We start from the raw sequence: 19,833 nt of genomic DNA, 5'->3' as shown, positions 1-19,833 counted from the left end.
TTCTTTTTTAAAACGGTTTTGAGAGCTAATTCACATACCATATAATCCACTCATTGAAAATGTACAATACAATGATTTTTAGTGTATTCATGAATACAGGCATTTGTCACTACCATCAATTTTAGTTTTTGTCACCTCAAAAAGGACCCATATCTATCACTGCCCCTCGGTCTCTGTCCCTCCCAGCCCTAAGCAGCCACTAATATACTTTCTGTCTCTAGAGATGAGCGTATTCTTGATGATTAAGATAAATAGAATAATACATGGTGCTTGTGATTGGCTCCTTTCGCTTGGCATAATGTTTTCAAGGTCCATCCGTGTCGTGGCATATATCAGCACTTCATTCCTTTTTATGGCCAGAAAATATTCCATTGTATGGATACCCACATTTTGTTTATTTGTCAGACGGACATGTGGGTTATTTCCCCCATTTGGCTATTATGAATAATACTGCTACAACTATGTGTATATAAGTTTTTGTGTGGATGTGTTTTTATTTCTCAGACACACACCCTGGGAGTGGAATGGCTGGGTTATATGTAAATAGTAACGTAAGTTCTATTTTTCTTGCTTTAAAAGTAAAATTTTGCTGAGTAAAATTGTGTGTGTGTGTGTATGTGTGTGTGCATATGCACATGTATGTATATCTACACAAGTATGTGTATAGATGTGTATACACACACAAGCATGTGTATTTCACTTAAACGGTAAAAGGATAAAGATAAAAATAAAAAGCATGTATAAGCCCATCATTTAGTGATACACATTTTAGCCATTCGGTGTACATAGCCACATATAAATATATCCAAGTTTGCATCAGAATGCACATAGTTTTGTCTTTGATCTTTGACGTTGTAATGAGCATTGCATATGCTGTACTGCATCATACAGGTGGATTATAACTTATTTAACCAATCGATTACTAGACATTGTGGTCCTTTTAAAAGTTGGTGTTATTAATACTTAATGCCTAAAAATACCACATGTCTTTGGATTCCTGGGATAAATTTCCAAGAGTAGATTTGATCAAAGATTGTGAACATCTTGCTTCATGTTCCCAGATCGAATTATATGACTTTAAGTCTTTTTTAAAAGTTCAAGAATTAAATAAGAAACCATGTGCAAAAAGTCGCTAAGTCAAGGTAGCCCTTATGTAATGTTGTGAGAAATTTCATTTGTGGAAAAAGAGTGATTCTAAGATAAATACTTAAAAAAAAGAAATTAGTGGGGTGCCTGGGTGGCTCAGTCAGTTAAGCATCTGCCTTAGGCTCAGGTTATGATCCCAGGATCCTGGGATCGAGTTCCTCATCGGGCACATTGCTCAGTGGGAAGTCTGCTTCCCTTTGCCCCTCTTCACCTCACGCTTGTTTTCTCTCTCCCTCTCAAATAAATAAAATCTTAGAAAAGAAGAAATTAGTTTATATGGAGAACTGAAAAGAAATAGTAAACCATGAGACACGGATACATGTTCAACACGGATAGGCTTGGACTAGAAGCAAGGTAGGGGGTGAAGGACGAGCGAGATGAAGGTGGAGTTGGCTGTAATAATTCTTCTCTAATCTTGGTTTTTTAAATAAACGAAACACCTGCGCTCCGTTTCACATAAGCTGTGTTTGACTGAGTGTGTGTGAGCACAAATGTAACAACCATCCTTTGGCCCTGGATGCTCACTCTGTGGAGTGGTCCACAGAGAAAGGTCTACCCATTCCATATATGGATCCAGATCAGCAAAACATCACCTGAGGCACCGAGTTAACTGGTGAAGAAATCAAATAGTGACGATAGCAACAGAATTTTTTTGCGATTATATGTGAAACAAAACAAGAGAAAATGCTCATGCAAAAGACTATGTGAAAGATAATGGATATATAAATTAGTTGCAAGTATGCCAAATAATGATTTGACATTTGCGTATGTCATGAAATGATCACCGTAGTAAGTCTAGTCTTAAACATCCATCACCACATAGTTACATATATTTTTTCTTGCAATGAGAACTTTGAGGATGTACTCCTAGTAACTTTCAAATATGCAATACAGTATAAACTAAAAGCCACGAAGCAGCTGGTTCAATTGCCTTTCAAAAGGAACAAAGTTAGTCTGGAGAACGTACCTTAGGAGATAGGAACATTTTTCTGCAATATTTCTTAAAGGTCTGAAGGCGATCCAGGAAGAGGAATACAGCAAAGAGAAACATAGTAAAAATCAGTCTATTTTGTTTTGAAATTGGATAGCCTTCAGAATTTTTATTTATATATCTATTATCTATTAGCCTTCATGTGTGATGCATGTATTCAATGCCATTTTTATCGTTCACTCTTTTCTAAACTACCATGTAGGAAACCTGAACTCGTCAATCATGGTTTTCCCATTTTGGGCCTTTTTTAGAAATAAAATGTCTGTGTTTTAAGGAGTCTGCAGGAGGAGAGGTCTTCCTGGAAGATGGGAAGATGGGAGGATTTAGTGGGTCCTTCAAGGATGCATTGCTTCCCAGCATGAGTATCAAGCAGTACGTGAAACCAAAGCTCAGTTCTCGGACGTGGAGAACAGCACTGCAGGGACTGATTTTGGCAGCTTCCACAAGTGTAAGTGCATATTGCAGCATCATGTCCCTGGAAATTCTAGAAGTCAGTGGTCAGAAACTAGAAGGGGAAGGTGATAGGTTGTAACCGATTATTGAGAAAACACAGAGAGGAGGTCTGGGAGGGAAAGTAATTCCCTGTGGAAGGTGACTCGAGTCATGTTCTTGTCTGCATTCTCTGTGCTCCTTGCCGAAAAAGCTTTGTGGTATTAGCCTGAAAGCCACAGAATGTCAGCAAGCAGATGTGGGAAAGTGGCCTTCTGGGCATCTTTAGGACACAGGAGTGTCATGGTGTGTGTGTGGGGGGGGGCATGACTTTCTCTTTCATGTTTTCTTTGGCTGGTATCACTTATAATAATTGCTTCTCCCTAAATGTAGATATTTAGAAATTTCCAACCAAAAGGGTAGGGACCTATTTTAGAAGATCACAGATTCACAGGGAACAAAATGTCTTAACAGCGATTAAAAGGGTAATGTGCAAAATGTAGCTGTTGTTTATTTCTTTACTCAGCTACATATAAAGTGTTCACTTGATTTTTTTAAATTGATTCTGGAAGCAGATAGCAGGGATCCTCAGATCACATCTCAGCGTCTAATCCCTAAATTGAAGGTGTTTAACCAAATGATCTCTAAGATTCATTTTAGGTGTAAATTTTGTTGAGCCTGAATGATTTCTTTTCCTAAAACACAGGATTATTTAATCAGGCATTGGACTCTGATCAAAAATGGTCAATGGCTTCAAACTGCCCCAGGTTTAGCTTAGTATTCAAATACCTTTGATGAATTTGTCCCCTATATGTGTTCAGCTTGCCTCCCAGCATTCCTCAAAACAAATGCTCCACTGACCCTGTTGGTCTCCTAATTATACTACAAATCTGGGTTATTTTCCCCTCTTTTCATTACTGCGTTCTTTTTCCTTGCTCCTATGCCATTTTATCCCCTTATCCAAATGCTACTCACGTCCTCATTTCAAGGCCACTCACATTTCTACTCTATCTATTTGGGAAGTTTGGGGCTGGGGAGTAAGAGGAATCTCTGATGTTACTAGTTGTAGTAACCTTGGGCCACTTACTTAAAACTTCCATAAGAGTACCCGGCTCTAGAGATCTTGTGAGGGTGAGTCCACAGGATTTGAACCTATTCTTGGTACATGGTAACAAATGGAGTAGGTGATGATGAGGACACTGATAGGTATTCATTATCATTATTGCAGATGTGGTCTTTGCCATGTTGGATTTTTCTTACATTTTATTCTCTGGAATGTTAGCCTATTCTTCCTATGTGTGTTTTTACCCCCAAATGCCCTCCTCCACCTGTGAGGAAAACAGGCTAATATTGATGAGAAAAAAAAAAAGGATCTTAGCCTCTGATAGAAAGCAGGCAATTTCATAGCCTCAACTCTTCCGGCCATCTACCTTAGCTGTGCTTTGTTTGAGTTTTTAGCCCATTACACCTTCTCCCTACTCGATCCTGGTTCACGGTAGTAAACTAGAGTGCATGTTACAGAGTGAGCAGGAAAAATTAGATGTCCTTCTGATGTACAGGCACATGAGTTGTGATGCACGAGGCAAGCAATTGGCAGGCAGCCCACTCTGCCTTCTTAGGTGGCATTTAAATTTCACTCAAATTCACAGGAACTAGAGAAAAGTATTTCTACTGAATTATTGAGTACTTACATCATATTACATTTTAGCAAATATGTGTGGAAAAATTTAGAAACATTTTAATGAGACCTATACTATTGAATGCACCCTGTGAGAACATAGAAATTATCCTGATTTCTAAACATTTCCACAGTTACTAATGAACAAAAACAACACATCTGAATGGATCAAATTTCAATTCAATCCCAGGTTTGGGTTGTTTAGTGGCTTATTTTTATGTTATTCTTCAAAAATTGGTTTTGAACACAACTGACATCCAGTGGCTTATGTTTAGAAATGCTAGACACCGAAGTGGTTGATTCATAGGCGGGTTATTTTTTGACTTGTTAAGTATGTCCACCCAAATTACAGGGGTGGTTTTTCTCTTAATTTTACCTAGACCTCTAGGATACATTCCTTATAGATTTCTCAGTAGACTTGGACAGACATTTTTTAAATGGCTTACAACTAAACCCTTATGTGTTCATGTTTTAGGACTCACTTAAAGTTTATCAGAGCTCAGGAGTTTGAGGGCCACTGCGGTGAGCTGAAAGCATCCATTCCCTGTCAAAGAGTAGCCACGTCATCCGTTAGCCACACAGCCCAAGGATAACTCGGGCACTGCGCCATGTCACCCATCATTCATTTTTCAAGCATACATTACACTGCTGGCCGTCTGCTCTGTGCCCCAGTGATGCAAACATAAGCAGACCATGCTCTCTTCACTCCAGTTTTTGCAGAAGTCTGACGTTATAAAAACTGAAGATAACATGGGAAGCTTTCCAGCAACACAAGTCCAAGCCTGTCTAGCATTTATTTCCTCAAGTATGAAATTGGGATAATGTCAACCCTGATTGACTTTAAGTGATCAATTAAGCTGTCACATGTGGGAGTACTTTGTAATGGGCAATAACAGTGTAAGTTTTTTTTTTTTTTTTTTAACGTAGCAGCCTGGTGGTCTATAAGACTTAACATGCCTTCCTCCTCAAACATTCATTTTGTTAGAGAACCAGGATGACCTCAGGATGTCAAAGGATTGAATCTGTCTTGTGTCTTTTAAAGCTAGATTTATCATTAGAACTGTTGCTTAAAAAAACCAGACGAAACTGAACCGAGGCCTGCCATAAAACAAATGATAAGGAAAAAAAAAAACCTTCCTTTTGAATCTTTAATGCTATTAGGACCTTTATTTTTAATTTTCCACAAATGTAACATGATTTTGCATCTTAAGAACTATGTAGCTCCTGAAATTATCTAGCAGTGCTCCAGAATTTAATATGCTTTGAGTTAATAAACTACTCTCTACCTCCCCATTTATTGCAACTTTGAAGCCTACATGAAATTTTCCAACACAGTAATGTTTTCAGATACCCTGTTGTTTACTGTGTAACTTGTTTCATTTGGTAACATATTGAAAAATTATGACTTAAAAACACTTACATAGCTTGGTAAATTTGGAGGGCATGAATATATCTGACCCCAGGAGATAGTTCTACAAATATCCAATAAGATAGGAAAAAATATTGCTGAGAGGAAAGGATGGTACCAAATTATAATTTGATTATAATTTATTAAAACCATCTTGCCCAGATTAATTAGTGAAAAAAATTTAAAGTATCACATACGTAATGTTAAAGGAACCCATTAAATTAAAATGTAGTTTTGCCAATCCTTTTCCTCATGTTATAAATCATTGACATTGTGATTGCGTTAGTGCAACTGTGTTAATTTCTCTCGTGTTTAGAATCTGCCCACAGGGACAGATTTGCTTATAACATTAATGACAAGAGATGGATAGTGAGACTTCACTGCCAGGGTTGATCTGAATTGTAAAAAGCTAATATGTTTGTGAATTGTGTTCATTTTTCTCTTCTGTGTAATAATTCAGTAGCTAAATGGGTTTGAGTCTCTTTTGGGGGTCAATGTTCATGCACAGTAGCAAAATTGTACACCAGCTATGGACTGAAGTTAGATTGAAATTACATACATGGGTAGAAATTGGTGGGTGGACATATGTAAATTGAAACAATCTGAAAGAGTTTCAACAACACAGTGCATTTGCACAAGTGAGAGCCTGATAGCTGCTAGGGTGAGTTGATTTCATGGTGATCCTATTCTTGTCAAATCCATTGAGTCACATTGTATGCACGCATTTAATTTACAAGAATAGAAGTATATTTAGTGATAGAAACAAATGAACCAACAAAGAAAAAGAGAGGAAAAATACTCATTTACATTTTGCAAATGAATACACCAGTGATTTCTCTCCCAGGAGCAGGAATGGTCTTTCCTTCAGTGAGTCTCAGTGTCTATGCCTGTTAAAGTGTTAGCATCTTTCAGGAAGCCTGGGTGCCTCAGTTGGTTAAGCATCTGCCTTCTGCTCAGGTCATGATCCTTTGGTTCTGGGATGGAGTCCTGCCTCTGGCTCCTTGCTCAGCAGGAAGCCAACTTCTCCCTCTGCCTGCAGCTCCCCATGTTCTCACTCTCTGTCAAATAAATAAATAAATAACATCTTAAAAAAAGTGTTAACATCTTTCCAAGCTGAGTGGAACTTTAGTATTTAAACACATTACTATTTTAAAGGGACAACGTCTCCTTTTAAATGAAAGCCAAACACTTCTGAGTGATTGGTTCAAAGGCTAGAATTAAAAACAGCAGTGATGAATTTATTGAGATATTTTTTATTGTTGTTGGATTTTCAAGGGTAATACTGATGATGTATTTTTGTCTTATAGATTGATGTTAGAACCTAACCAAGGAGTAAGCTGTGTTATAATTAAGAAATACATTTGGCCAGGACAAGGTGTTAAGGTAGACACTGGACACAGCTGAATAGTGCCGGTTTAGGCAGTGGGAGCTTCCTGTCAGTAGATAACGAATAGGAGGAGTCTGGCAGGTCCTGGGTGATAAACAGGTTTCAGAGATAAACAGTGACAAATGGAAGAGCACATTACTGGGATTTCAGGCTTGAAACACATTTCAGAGGTGGAGAGATGAGCAAAGACAGGGAGGAAAAAACAAAAGCGTAGGGCTAGCAAATGGTATTACAATCTGCTACTAGTGTAAAAAGTCACTTGGTTTCTGGTATATTGGATCAATTTAAGGTTACATGTCAATTATGCACAATAAATATGCCAGGAATTTCTTGCCCCAAAGACCCAAATACTCTATGCCGTAATCAGATTCTTTTGTCCTAGTCATCATCTTTCTTTAGATATCTTAAATACGTTCCTCTATTGGTGGAATCAAGAATTATTTTAAAAATAATCTTGGATAATGCAGCTTTTGTTAGAAAATAAATACATTTGAGGGGAATTTTTGCTTTGCTTTTTGAAAGCCCTTAAGGAGAGAAAGAAAACAGTACTGCAGGGATACAGAAAAATACATATGGTCTAGGTTAAATAGATTAGCTTTCTTATTTTAGTCTGGCAAGGATGCATAAGAGTTTTCCTAGGAAAGGTTATTGTTGCAGACTGTTTACCCAAGGCCACAGACTCAGATGGAAATGAGTGTGCGGGAAGTTTGCTGGGGAGTAGTCTCCGGATCAACACCTGTAGAGAGAAGGAAAGGAAGCAGGATTAGGGCGTAGGAAGAAATTGGGCTGTTATGCTTTCAGGGCAAGGACTAAGCTGTGAAACTGGTTTAACCCCTTCAGAGTTATTTCTTTTGGGGAATGGGGCTGGGCTTTGTGCCCCCGTGTCAATCCATCCTTGGGTAGAGGCTCACTGGGGAAGGGGGAGACTCTTCCCCTTCCCCAGTGAGCCTCTCCTTCACTGAGGCCCTATTCCGCTGGGAGAGTAAGTTCTTTAGTCCTGAAGGTAGTGCAGGGGAAAGGAGATTTGGGCAGTGCATCTCTTGTCCTCAGATCTACTTGTCATGTAAGCCTGGGGAGCATCTCCTTCAGAACTCTGGTGGACCTCGTTCTAGGGGAAAACTTGTAAGAGAAAGATTACTGGGGGGAAATGGTAGCCCTTGGTGCTAAAGGCTTGAGACTAGATTCCTTTATGATCCATTCTATATCCCTTACCCTGGGTTATTTCTTCTGCTGGTTGAGGAGACATTCTTGTCGGTGACCCAGACCTTTATTCTTGAGGGGTACAGTTCCTGTTTACCATACCTTGCTCAGACTGTGGCTGTGCCAATTATGGATTTCTTACCAAAATTGTGGGGTGGAGGGAGTAGTAAGTTAGGTCAGTCGCCTGAGTGCCAACACATTCCTTCCCTCCCCAGGGTATAACAGCAGCTCTACTCCTCCTGATGGTGAGGTCACTTAACCTGGTCAGGGTGGTGATCCTTCTGTGTGTAGTTGTTGTTTTTTTTTCCCCCTGCTAGCCCTGGACACCAGGTGCCCAAGTGACAGCTATATAAAATGTCCAATGTGACTTGCTATATCTGCTGGTGGGAGGATTCTCTCTAAATCTGCAAAACCCAGAGTTTTGGGAATGGACTGGAAGGCACACGTTAGCCAAGTGGGTCAGTGGTGGTGATGGTAAAGGGAATTGTTTCTGAAACACATATGTTGTTTCTTTGGGGGATAATGTATCTTATAATCACTGCTGTAGCATACTATAGGTCGGTGCCCCATGCTGGCAGGACACGGTCTCTAGTCTGAGACCTCAGCTGCACTGACAACTTTGCCACAAAACTTTGCCACACTCTTAGGCCAACAGCTGCTGGGTAGTGAGGTAAGTACCAGTGGCCATGCACCCACTGCCTGATTTCCTTTGGTGTAAAGTGAGTTATTTGGTCTGAGGTGAGGGTGTGTGGGGCGCCCTGCCAGGGGATCAAATGCTCTGTAAGCCCTTTGGTAGTGGTGCTTATGAAGCTTTATCTGGAATGTGTAGTAATTCTTGTTAAAATTAATTACAGTGCCTTCTGGGGGCAGAAAGAGTCCTGTTTAGCTAGGTGACCACCAAGTGGCCGATTGGTCTCTGTGGGATGGTGCTGTATCAGGGCTCATTATTGGTCTTCAGCACATTATTTGGCAGTGGCGGTAGCTAGATATTCCTCATTGAATGAAATTGTATGCAGTCGGTTCATGCATGCCTCCATTCCTGCCATAATACCAACAGGTCTGTCTTGAGCACATGAGAATTTTTTTTTTTTTAAAGAAGGCTAAAGGCTTAAACTTCTTTTGTTAATTGCATCAAGGCAGAACTTTAAGAATTTTGAACCACTTTCTGCTTTAAGAATGCCGGTCCAGAATCCCCATAGGTCCCATCTCAGGGACACGGGGTCTCCTTTTTGCAGTCACCCATTCATATGCTGTTTCCATTTTTTTTTTAACAGAGAAATTGAGTAAGTAGGCATCTTTCAGCAAAAGACTCAAAGTCAGATACTAATTTAGAAACAATTTATCCTATCCTGTTAATGTTTTTATGTTTAAATATTTTTTTTCATTACTTGAATTGATATCAGTGTCTTTCAAAGTTTGTGGACCCTGCTCGGTGTACAAGTAATCCGATGGAGGAATGCTAGAATAGCTCCCAGAAACATAAATATCTTAATCGAAACCTGCAATTGTGTATCAGAGACTCCGTTGATGGATACAATTTCCCAGTGCAAATAGTAGACTTTATTGGTTCTAAAGTTTTCAATCTAGGTTTGCCTTGCAGTAGAATTAGAATTGAATACACTGTCTGCCAACTCAAGGAAGTTAAGTTGTGAGTAGAATTCGTTTCCAAATTCTTGTACTTTGAAAAATGACCTGTCAGTTACAAGCTTCAGGAACTTCCTTGAAAACGTATGGGCAGATATGTTATCTTCCCATGTGGTGGACTTGACAATTTCTATTGCTACCTGGTTGTAACAGGTAATATTTTTTTCTAGAATACATAATAAAAAATCTAACCACACCAAATATATAAGGATTGTGTGGCTCTGGGTAGAAAGGTCACATCGGACAATAAGCAGTCAGTGGCTGCCTTGCTGTCCCAGTCTAATTATCACCCTTCTTCTGGGGTCATCTCCCGTCTCCCAGAACTTCTGTAGGCTGGCCTTCTGGCCAAGGGACCTTCGCCACAGAGTGCAGTCTCATAGTCTTAGAAGCGAGTGCTGACTCTTCAGGCTCATCAGTTTTACGTATATTGGCCTCCTCCCTTCTCTGTCCCTTTGGGTTCTAATGAATAATATTTATATCAGATTGAGTTTTTATTTCCTATAAAATTATTATTTTAAATTGCCTCTTCTTCCCCCCAGTCCTTAAAGAATAAGCAGCTCTCGGTTGTACAGTTCCAACTATCTTAATTCTGTTCAGGTGCCTCATTTTATGGGTAAAGCTAAAACTCAGAGAAGTGATTTACCAAAAAATAGCAATTTGGAAGCAGAGCTAACAGGATAACGTTGGTCTTGTGTCTGTTAGGCCAGCACCCCTTTCTATATGTGTCATTTTTTTGCTCCTTTTCAGCTTGGGTTGATGGTAATGATGAGAGATCATAGGACTGTTCATATACCTTCTATACTTATCTGTTAGAACTATAATCCTGAATGTATGGTTCCTGTGAAATGTAATCATGTAATAGGAGATAATGTGATTTCTTGGCCTGCAAATCATGAAAAATACCTCCTATATCTTATTAATGTTAGATGTATTATTCTTCGAGTACAAAAATTTTCCGTAGTGTAATTGGCCATAAATTCTTTTTGTTTCTCTCCCTGTGAGTAGATGCTGACACAAGGCAATAATTGGTTACATTACATTAGGAGAATAACAATTTAAGAGAAAATCATAAGTTTAGTGATGGAGGGGTTTCTACTTGAATGGAAAAATTGTTCAGCTTTTGTGTTTGCATGGATATCTGTGTGTGTGTGTGTGTGTGTGTCTGGGTTTACTTTAGTCATAAGGCAGTCAGATGGTATGAGAGATTCAGGAACCGTGGAAAAACAAATTCCAGCAGGTAGATTTGAAGACCTGTTTAATTTAAAGAAACAAATGCCCTTTAAAATTTCCCAACTTTTAATATAAGTTTGAACCCACAGAAAAGTTGAAAGGGTAGTATGATAAGGATACATAGACCCCCTTACCTATGTTCACTAATGGCTAACATATTCTGGTATTTGATTTCTACCTCTTTCTGTCCCCACCTCCTCTACTTCGGTGGTCTGTGCTATTTGAAAGTAAGTTGCAAACATCAGGACATTATGCCCCAAAGTACTTGGGGTGTTTTTACTAAGAACAAGGACATTCTCCTATATACTACAACAATAATCACAGAAAAGACATTTTCCACTGATAATTAATATTTTATAATGAACAGTCTAAATTTAAATGACTCCAGTTTTCCCCAAATATCCTTTATATCAGATATCCTATATTGGATTTTCTTGCTATGTTTTAATCCATTTATTTATTTATTTATTTATTTATTTATTTATTTATTTATTTATTTTAGATTTTTATTATGTTAGTCACCATAGAGTAAAATATAGCTCACCCCTACATTTTTCCTCCCTCCCTCCCTCCCTCCCTTCGTTCCTTCTTTCCTTCCTTCTGTCCGTTGGTCCTGTCTTCCAAAACAGTGATGTTTTTGAAGAGTTCAGACCAATTGTCTTGTGGGACATTCCTCCAACTGGATTTGTCTGATTGTTTCCTCAGGTTTAGATTATGGTTAAAATGTCTGGGACAAATAGAACATATTTCTCATTTCATCACATCAGGAAGTTCATAATGTGAGTTTTTCCCAATATTGGTGAAGCTACATGTGATCATTTTAAACATAGCCTTCTACCTTTGTAATTAAAAAAAATCTGGTGAATTATGACTGGAAAGTCCACAAATATCTTTTTTTTCAGCAATCTTTTACCTTATGGTTTTAGGTTTAATTTTTTGCTTGCATCTTGTATTACATTGGTGGTTAGAAATGGTGATTATTTAACTCAATCATTCTTCCAGATCAGAGCTCCACAAATTTTTCTGTAAAGAGCCAGATAGTTAAGTATAATAGGCTTTGTGGGCCACATACGGTCTCTGTTGCATAGTTTATTCTTTTCTCTAAAAATATAAAAACTACTCTTAGCTCATGGACTGTGCAAAAAAATGTAACAGGATTTAGGCCATGAACAGTAATTTAATGACCTCTGTTTTGGATTTTATTTATTTTTAATTTATTTTTTTGTTATTTTAAAGAAGAGCTTTCCCTTTCCTTGTGGCGTGTGTGTGTGTGTGTGTGTGTGTGTGTGTGTGTGATTTCTCATCTTCATTCATTCCAAAATTTTTCTTCTTCTATATTAAAACTTTTGATTCTCAACATCAACATATTTGCTGTATCCTAAAGTATAGACAGTTTCAGAATTACTGTGTCCAGTAACAACGTCAAGATTTCTTTATAGCTCTTTTCTTCTTACAAAATATCTTCTTAAGGTTTACCATGAGAGTACTATGTTATCTGAATTATTTTTGTGTGGTTGTCAACTTTTGTTTCTGTTTTAGTGTTTGTCTTCATTCTTTTTAAACTTAATTTTGCTTTTAGATTGTAAACTATTTACATAGTTCAAAATCAAAGCAATAAAAATAGTATACTAGAAGAAGTCTTATTCTTAACATTATCCCTTTTGCTTATTTCTCATTCATTCCATAGGTAACCATTTTCATTATGCTTTGGTTTATCATTCCTGTTTCTGACTTTTTTTTTTTTTTTGGCAAAAATAGCTGAAGTGCATACATATGTATATAAATGCATGCATACATACACACATTTTAATTTTTATTTTCATTTTCCATGCATAATAGCATTACACATATATATCCATAGACATCCTCACCAACACTTACCTCTTGTGTTTTTGATAATAGCCATTCTAACAAATATGAGGTAATATATCATTGTGGCTTTGATTTGCATTTCCCTGACGATTAGTGACGTGAACATCTTTTCATGTACCTGTTGGCCATCTGTCAGATGGAAAAATATGTGTTCAGATCCTCAATTTTTTTGATTTTTTTCTTATTGAGTTGTAGGAGTTTTTTTAAACATATTTTGGATGTTAACTGCTTTTCAGATAAATAATTTGCCAATATTTTCCCCATTAAATAGGTTATATTTATTAGTAGTTATTTCTCTTATTGCAACTGGATTCTTTGTATCTCAAGATATAAAGAAACCAACTACATTTCGTTCTACTACTGGTAAGATTTCAATTTTTTTACATTTAGAGATCTCACTTATTTGCCGTTGACTCTTATTTATGATATGGGGTATGGATCCAATTTTGTCTTTTTGCAAATGATTATCCAATTACCCCCAACACGATTTATCTTTTCCTTGATCATTTGAAAATGCATTCATGTCATCTACTACATTTTCTTACATATTAACCGTACATAAGTAGGACTATTTTGTTTTTTTAGTCTTTCCATATATTCATGTATAAATCTCACACTGTTTTTTAAAGAGCATAATTGACATACAATGTTACAATAGTTTCAGGCGTACAACTTAGTGATTTGACAAGTTTATGCATTATGCTGCCTTCACCACATCTGTAGCTACCATCCTTCCCATTACATCACCATTATAATATCATTGACTCTATTCCTTACGTTGTGCCTTTTATTCCCATGAATCACTCATTCCATAACTGGAAGACCGTATCTCCCTCTCTCCTTCATCTACTTTGCCCACCACCCATCCGCCTTCCCTCTAGCAGCCATCAGTTTGTTCTCTGTATTTAAAGGTCTGATTCTAACTTTTTTTTTTTTTTGTAGATTCCACTTATGAGTGGAATCTTGTGATATCTGTCTTTCTCAGTCTGACTTCTTTCACTTGGCATAATACCTTCCAGATCCATCCGTGTTGTCTAAAATGGCACCATTGCATCCTTATGGATGCATAATATTCTATTGTATGTATACACCACATTTTCCTTATCCATTCTTCTGTAGTAATAGAGGATTTTTGTTTAATATCTTGTATGATCAGTCTCCCCAACTGGTCCTTTTTTCCTAAGTATTTTCCTGCCTATAATTACATGTTTATCCTTATAACTTTGGAATTAATTTATCTAATTCTAGATAAAAACACTGTTTTGGGGGGAGTTGCCTTACATTTATATACTAGCTTAAGCAGAAATGCTATAAAAAATGCTGTACTGTGGGATTCAGCAATCCTTTTGAAGAACTAGAAAGGGTTTTCTATTCATAAAGGTTTTGAAGTTTTCCTCACATAAGTTTGCGTATTTCTTCTTAGGTCTGTTTCTAAGTATTATAACCATTTTCGATGCACTGTAAATGAATTTTTTATTTTATTTCTTCGAGCTGGTTATTGTGTATATGTATAGATTCTTAACTTTTATATCTTAATTTTATATCCTGTTATGCTGAATTTTTTACCGTATGTATTTTTTGGATATGAATTTGCTTTGGTTCAACTGGAATAATATTCTGTCATATTCAAATAGATATAGTTTATTTCTTCCTCTCCAATTCTTAAGTTTCTACTTGTGTTTTTTGTTTGGTTGTATTTTGCCTCGTTTCCGACCATAATTAAAATGCCCCTGATATTTCCCTATGAAGTATTGGAACTAAGACATGTTTATTTTTATCATGTTAGAAAGTATTTACCAATTCTTACTTTATTTTTTTTTTTTAGATTTTTTTTTTTATTTATTTGACAGAGATAGAGACAGCCAGCGAGAGAGGGAACACAAGCAGGGGGAGTTGGAGAGGAAGAAACAGGCTCACAGCAGAGGAGCCTGATGTGGGGCTCGATCCCAGATCGCCGGGATCACGCCCTGAGCCGAAGGCAGACGCTTAACCGCTGTGCCACCCAGGCGCCCCTACCAATTCTTACTTTAAATTCACAAATACGTGTTGATTTTGCCAAAGGCCTTTTCAGCATCAATGGACATAATATGATTTTTCTCCTTAGAACTCAATATGATGAATTATACTAATGCATTATTTTTTTGTTAAAAAACCACTCTGACATTACTAGAATGTTCATTCTTATAAAATTTGTTGCTGGATTCCATTTGCTAATGCTTCATATAGGATTTTTGAAAGGATATTCTTGTGATTAGTATGTACATTTTTTGGTGTACAGTATTTTAAAGTAGGTGTCAGATTATACTTAGATGAAGATTTATGTAAACTTTATATAAAAATTTTGGTTCTTGACAAAATACAGCAAACCAAATTCAATAGTATATGAAAAAGATCATACACCATGATCGAGTGGGCTTTATCCCTGGAATGCAGTTATGTTTCAATATATAAAAATCAATCAATGTGATACATTACATTAAAAGAACGAAAAATAAAAATCATATGGTCATATTAAAAATGCATAAAAGCATTTGACAAAGTACAACATATTTTCGTGATTAGAACTTTCAACAAACTTTGTATAGAGGGAATATACCTCAACATAATACAGGCCATATATGACTGGCTTATGCTGACATTATATTCAAAGGTGAAAGGTTGAAAGCTTTTCCTCTACGACCAGAAACAAGACAGGATGCTCACTCTCACCACTCTTATTCAACATAATACTGCAAATTCTAGCTAGAGCAATCACTCAAGAAATCAGCAATAAAAGATGTCCAAATGAGAAGGGGAAAGTAAAATTACCTTTATTTGTAGTTTATGTGATATTATATGTAGAAAACCCTAAAGACTAAACCAAAAAAAAACTATTGAACCTAATCAATTCAGTAAAGTTGCAGGATATAAATGAATATAATTCAAAATCAAGGGATTAATATCCAGAATATATTAAGACCTCATACAAATCAGTAACAAACAATTTGATTAAAAAATGGGCAGAGGACCTGCATAGAAAACATTTTTCCAGGGAAGATACCCAAATGGCCAACGGGTATGTTAAGCAGTGCTTGGCATCATTAATCATCTGAGAAAACAAGTGTTGGCAAGGATGTGGAGAAAAGGGAACCGTTCTGCACTGTTGGTGGGAGTGTAAATTGCTGCAATCATTATGGAAGACAGTATGGAGTTCCTCAAAAAATTACAAAGAGAAATATCATATGACTTAGCAATCCATCCCACTTCTGGTTATATATATATCTGATGAAGTTAAAACAGAAGCTACTCAATGCATTATTCACAATAGTTGAGGTATGGAAACAATCTAAGTGTCTTTCAGTGGACATACAAATGAATGGATAAAGATGATGCACTTTGTATCATAGAATGGAATATTTTTCAGCCACAAGAAAGAAGGAAATCCTGCCATTTGCAACAACATGGATGGTATTAGAAAATATTAAGCTAAGTGAAGTAAATCAGATACAGAAAGACAAACATATATGAGACCAATTATACGTGGAATCTAAAAAAGGTGAACTCATAGAAACAAAGTAGAACAGTGGTTAACCAAGACTGGTGGGTGAGGGAAATAGGGGGATGTAGATAAAAACATACACACTTACCAGTTAGAAGCTGAATGTGTTCTGGGGATCTAATGCACATCATTGTGATTATAGATAACAATACTGTATTATATAGCTGAAGGCTGCTAAGATGGAAGATCTTAAATGTTTTCACCACAAAAAAGAAATGGTAATTATGTGACATTGATGGAAGTGTTAGTTAACATTGTGGTGGTAATCATATTGTAATATAGAAGGGTATCAAATCAACACCTTGTACACCTAAAACTTATACAATGTTATTTGTCAATTATGTCTTAATAGAGTTGGGAAAAATTCAATTTTAAAGATACTTTTAATATATAGATTTAGGTTTTCTATTATATATTTTTTTGGAGGGGCAAGGAAAAAAGGGGTGATATATCTTCTGATTTTGGGATTCTCTTTTATTCCTATATGTCCCTTATTTCTGCTGCTGTTTACTCTTCACAAGCCTTAAACACTCCTCCCTAAGATTTCTACCATCAGTCCCACAGGTTGAATCCCTGTCCTTTTGATTTCCTAGGAGCTAGTACTCTGATGCACAGTCTCAGACTTGCTATCAGTGATTGTTTCCATTCAATGCGTGACTCCCCAGGTGCTGGTTTTATCTGTATTCCCCCACGGTTAGGCCCCACTACTTTATCCTCCATTCTGTGCGGTCTCTACCTGACTGTCTACTCCTGTGTGGGGGTCAGAGCCGTCTCTACTACTTTCATATTTGCCTTACTTATGGGTATATTGAATTGTATTGTATTCTTTATCTCTCCCAACTCATATTTGACATGGTTTGTGGGTAGTTTAAGTTGCTCTTTCGTTCCATGGTGGTAGGATGATGGATAAAGAAGTTGCTATTATTCCATAGGAACCCTGTATTCTTTCAGTTGAGAACATTCATTGTTTTTGTTTGTTTGTTTTTATTTTTATTTATTTTTACCAGAAACAGGCACATAGCTGACCACCTACTTGAGTATGGTGATTGTGTTGGTAGGGGGAGGATTACAGAGTTGAGTGGGGATGAGAGAAAGGGGTTAATATCTCAAATTTTAGGTCATTTGAATAACTACCTTATAAATGATATTTTTGCACAATTTTATTGCCTGCATTTATTTGTATTTTAGTTTATAAATCTTGTGTGAAGAATAGACCAAATGACTTCATAGCACAGTAGTTGGAATTACTGTGTCACTTGAACTGGATAATTAGTTCATGGAGAGGTACAGCTCTACTCAGGTAGTCAGAAGCATGCCTAAAAACTGTAAAAACACGTCAGCTTTATAAGTATCATCTTAAAATGTACGTTAGCTGTAAGCATAGTAAATGCACAACAAAGACATTTTCCTTAATACTTTTCAGTATTGTATTTTAAGTGCACTGTAAAAATGATTGGTAGTTAGAAATGAGTCCTTTGTTAGAAAAAATAATGATGGCAACTCACATGACAGCTTATTATGTTCAAAATAAAGATATCAACAAAAGTGAAACATATTACACAAAAATACCACTTTTTTAATCTCATAAATAATCTGTTTTAACAAATACCATTTTAAAATGTTGATATTTGGATTTTTACCGGTCTTATAGTTTTGTTGCCAATTCGTAGATTTTATATGGTTTTCTAGTTGTATAAGAGCCATAGGTATAGAGTTTCTCATTTTTATGTTTGTACATATTTAAATAAAAACTAATTGCAGTCGATGCTAGGAGTCCATGAGAATTGTTTGCCTGTAAAGTGTGTCCGCATTACCCAAGTTCAAGAAAAACTGACGCAGTACCTTGGATATAACTTAGATTGAAAAGAATTTAATTCATTTTAGAACCCTGTCACTTACTAGACTGATGGATTACAGCAGCTTTCTGAGCTTCAGTTTCTTCAATATAAAGTGGGGAAAATGATTTCAACATCATAAGGTTGTCCTAGAGTTTAAATTAAAAAGACGATGCATGTGAAATGATAGGTGTTTATAAAATTGTTGCAATTATTGTCATGTTTCTGATTTACATACAGTTAAGAACGGATTTAATGGAAAATCACAGACTATCAAAATTCTACCATGATTTTCAAGTGGGCTCTCTCTCTCCCGTCCACATTAATTACTTTATACTACCTTTCTCCTCAAACTCCTATTCTCAGTTGCAACTATACTTGCCCCCTACTACAATGGGAAAATAGAGGCACTAGGAAAGAACTCTTTCTTCTAATACCAAATCTCGAAAATATCAGGATCTACACTCAATGTTTTTATTTCTTACAATCACAAGGATGATGAGTTCTTGTCCTTTCCAAAGACCATTCTCTCTAGTTGTGCTCTACTCCACCCTGCCTTTTAAGGATCTCTCTTTACTATCTTTCTCTAAAATCATCAACATTTTTCTTTCTCTAGAATCATCAACATTTTTCCTTATTGGGTTATTCCTACTGGAATTCAAATAAGCTCTTTTCTTTTATTACAGATGGCTAATTCAGCAATGACTTCCATATTACCAAATATAACTGAGTCAATGGTTTAGTTTTTTGTGTGTGCAAAACTGTATATACTTAAGGTGGACAATGATGTTTGATGCATGTATACATTATGAAATCATCACCACAATCTTGCTAATTAACATAGACATCAACTCACACAGTTTTTTCGTTTCTGGTGAGAACACTTAACATCTACCTTCTTAGCAAATTTCAAGTATATAGTATGTATTGTTAATTATAGTCCCTTTGCTGTACGTTAGATCTTCAGAATTTATTCTTTTTTGGATAGCTAAAACTTTGTATACCTTTCCCAATATCTCCCAATTATCTCTACCTTAGCCCCTGAAAATCACCGTTCTACTCTCTGTTCCTAGGACTATTTGACTCTTTTAGATTCTATATGCAAATGAAATCATGCTGCATTGTCTTTCTGTGTCTAGCTTACTTCGCTTAGCATAATGTCCCCCAGATTCATTTGTGGCAAGATTTCTTTCTTTGTGAAGGTTGAATAATATTCGTGTGTGTGTGCGTGTGTGTGTGTGTGTGTGTGTGTGTGTGTGTGAGACATCTTCTTTATCCACTTATTCATTGATGGACATTTAAGTTATTTCTGTGTCTTGGCTATTGTGAATAATGCTGAAATGAACATGGAGCTGCAGATATTTCTCTGAGATACTGATTTCATTTCATTTGGATATATACCCAGGAGTGGCATTTCTGTATTATAAGGTAGTTCTGTTTTTAATTTACAGGGGAACCTCCATAGTGTTTTTCTC

General features: G+C 36.5%; 1 long non-coding RNA gene across 2 annotated transcripts in view; it reads left to right on the top strand.

Moving 5' to 3' along the window:
* The window catches only part of LOC148107035 (uncharacterized), a 375,737-nt gene that overhangs the window by 187,843 nt on the left and 168,061 nt on the right, over positions 1-19,833 (top strand). The gene's annotated exons all lie outside the window — the stretch shown is intronic.

Source organism: Ursus americanus, chromosome 36 (assembly GCF_024610735.1).
Source record: "Ursus americanus isolate L20-20 chromosome 36, mUrsAme1.1.p, whole genome shotgun sequence".
Taxonomy (NCBI): domain Eukaryota; kingdom Metazoa; phylum Chordata; class Mammalia; order Carnivora; family Ursidae; genus Ursus; species Ursus americanus.
Note: the sequence above shows the minus strand (reverse complement) of the source record. Positions and strands in the feature narration are given on the sequence as shown.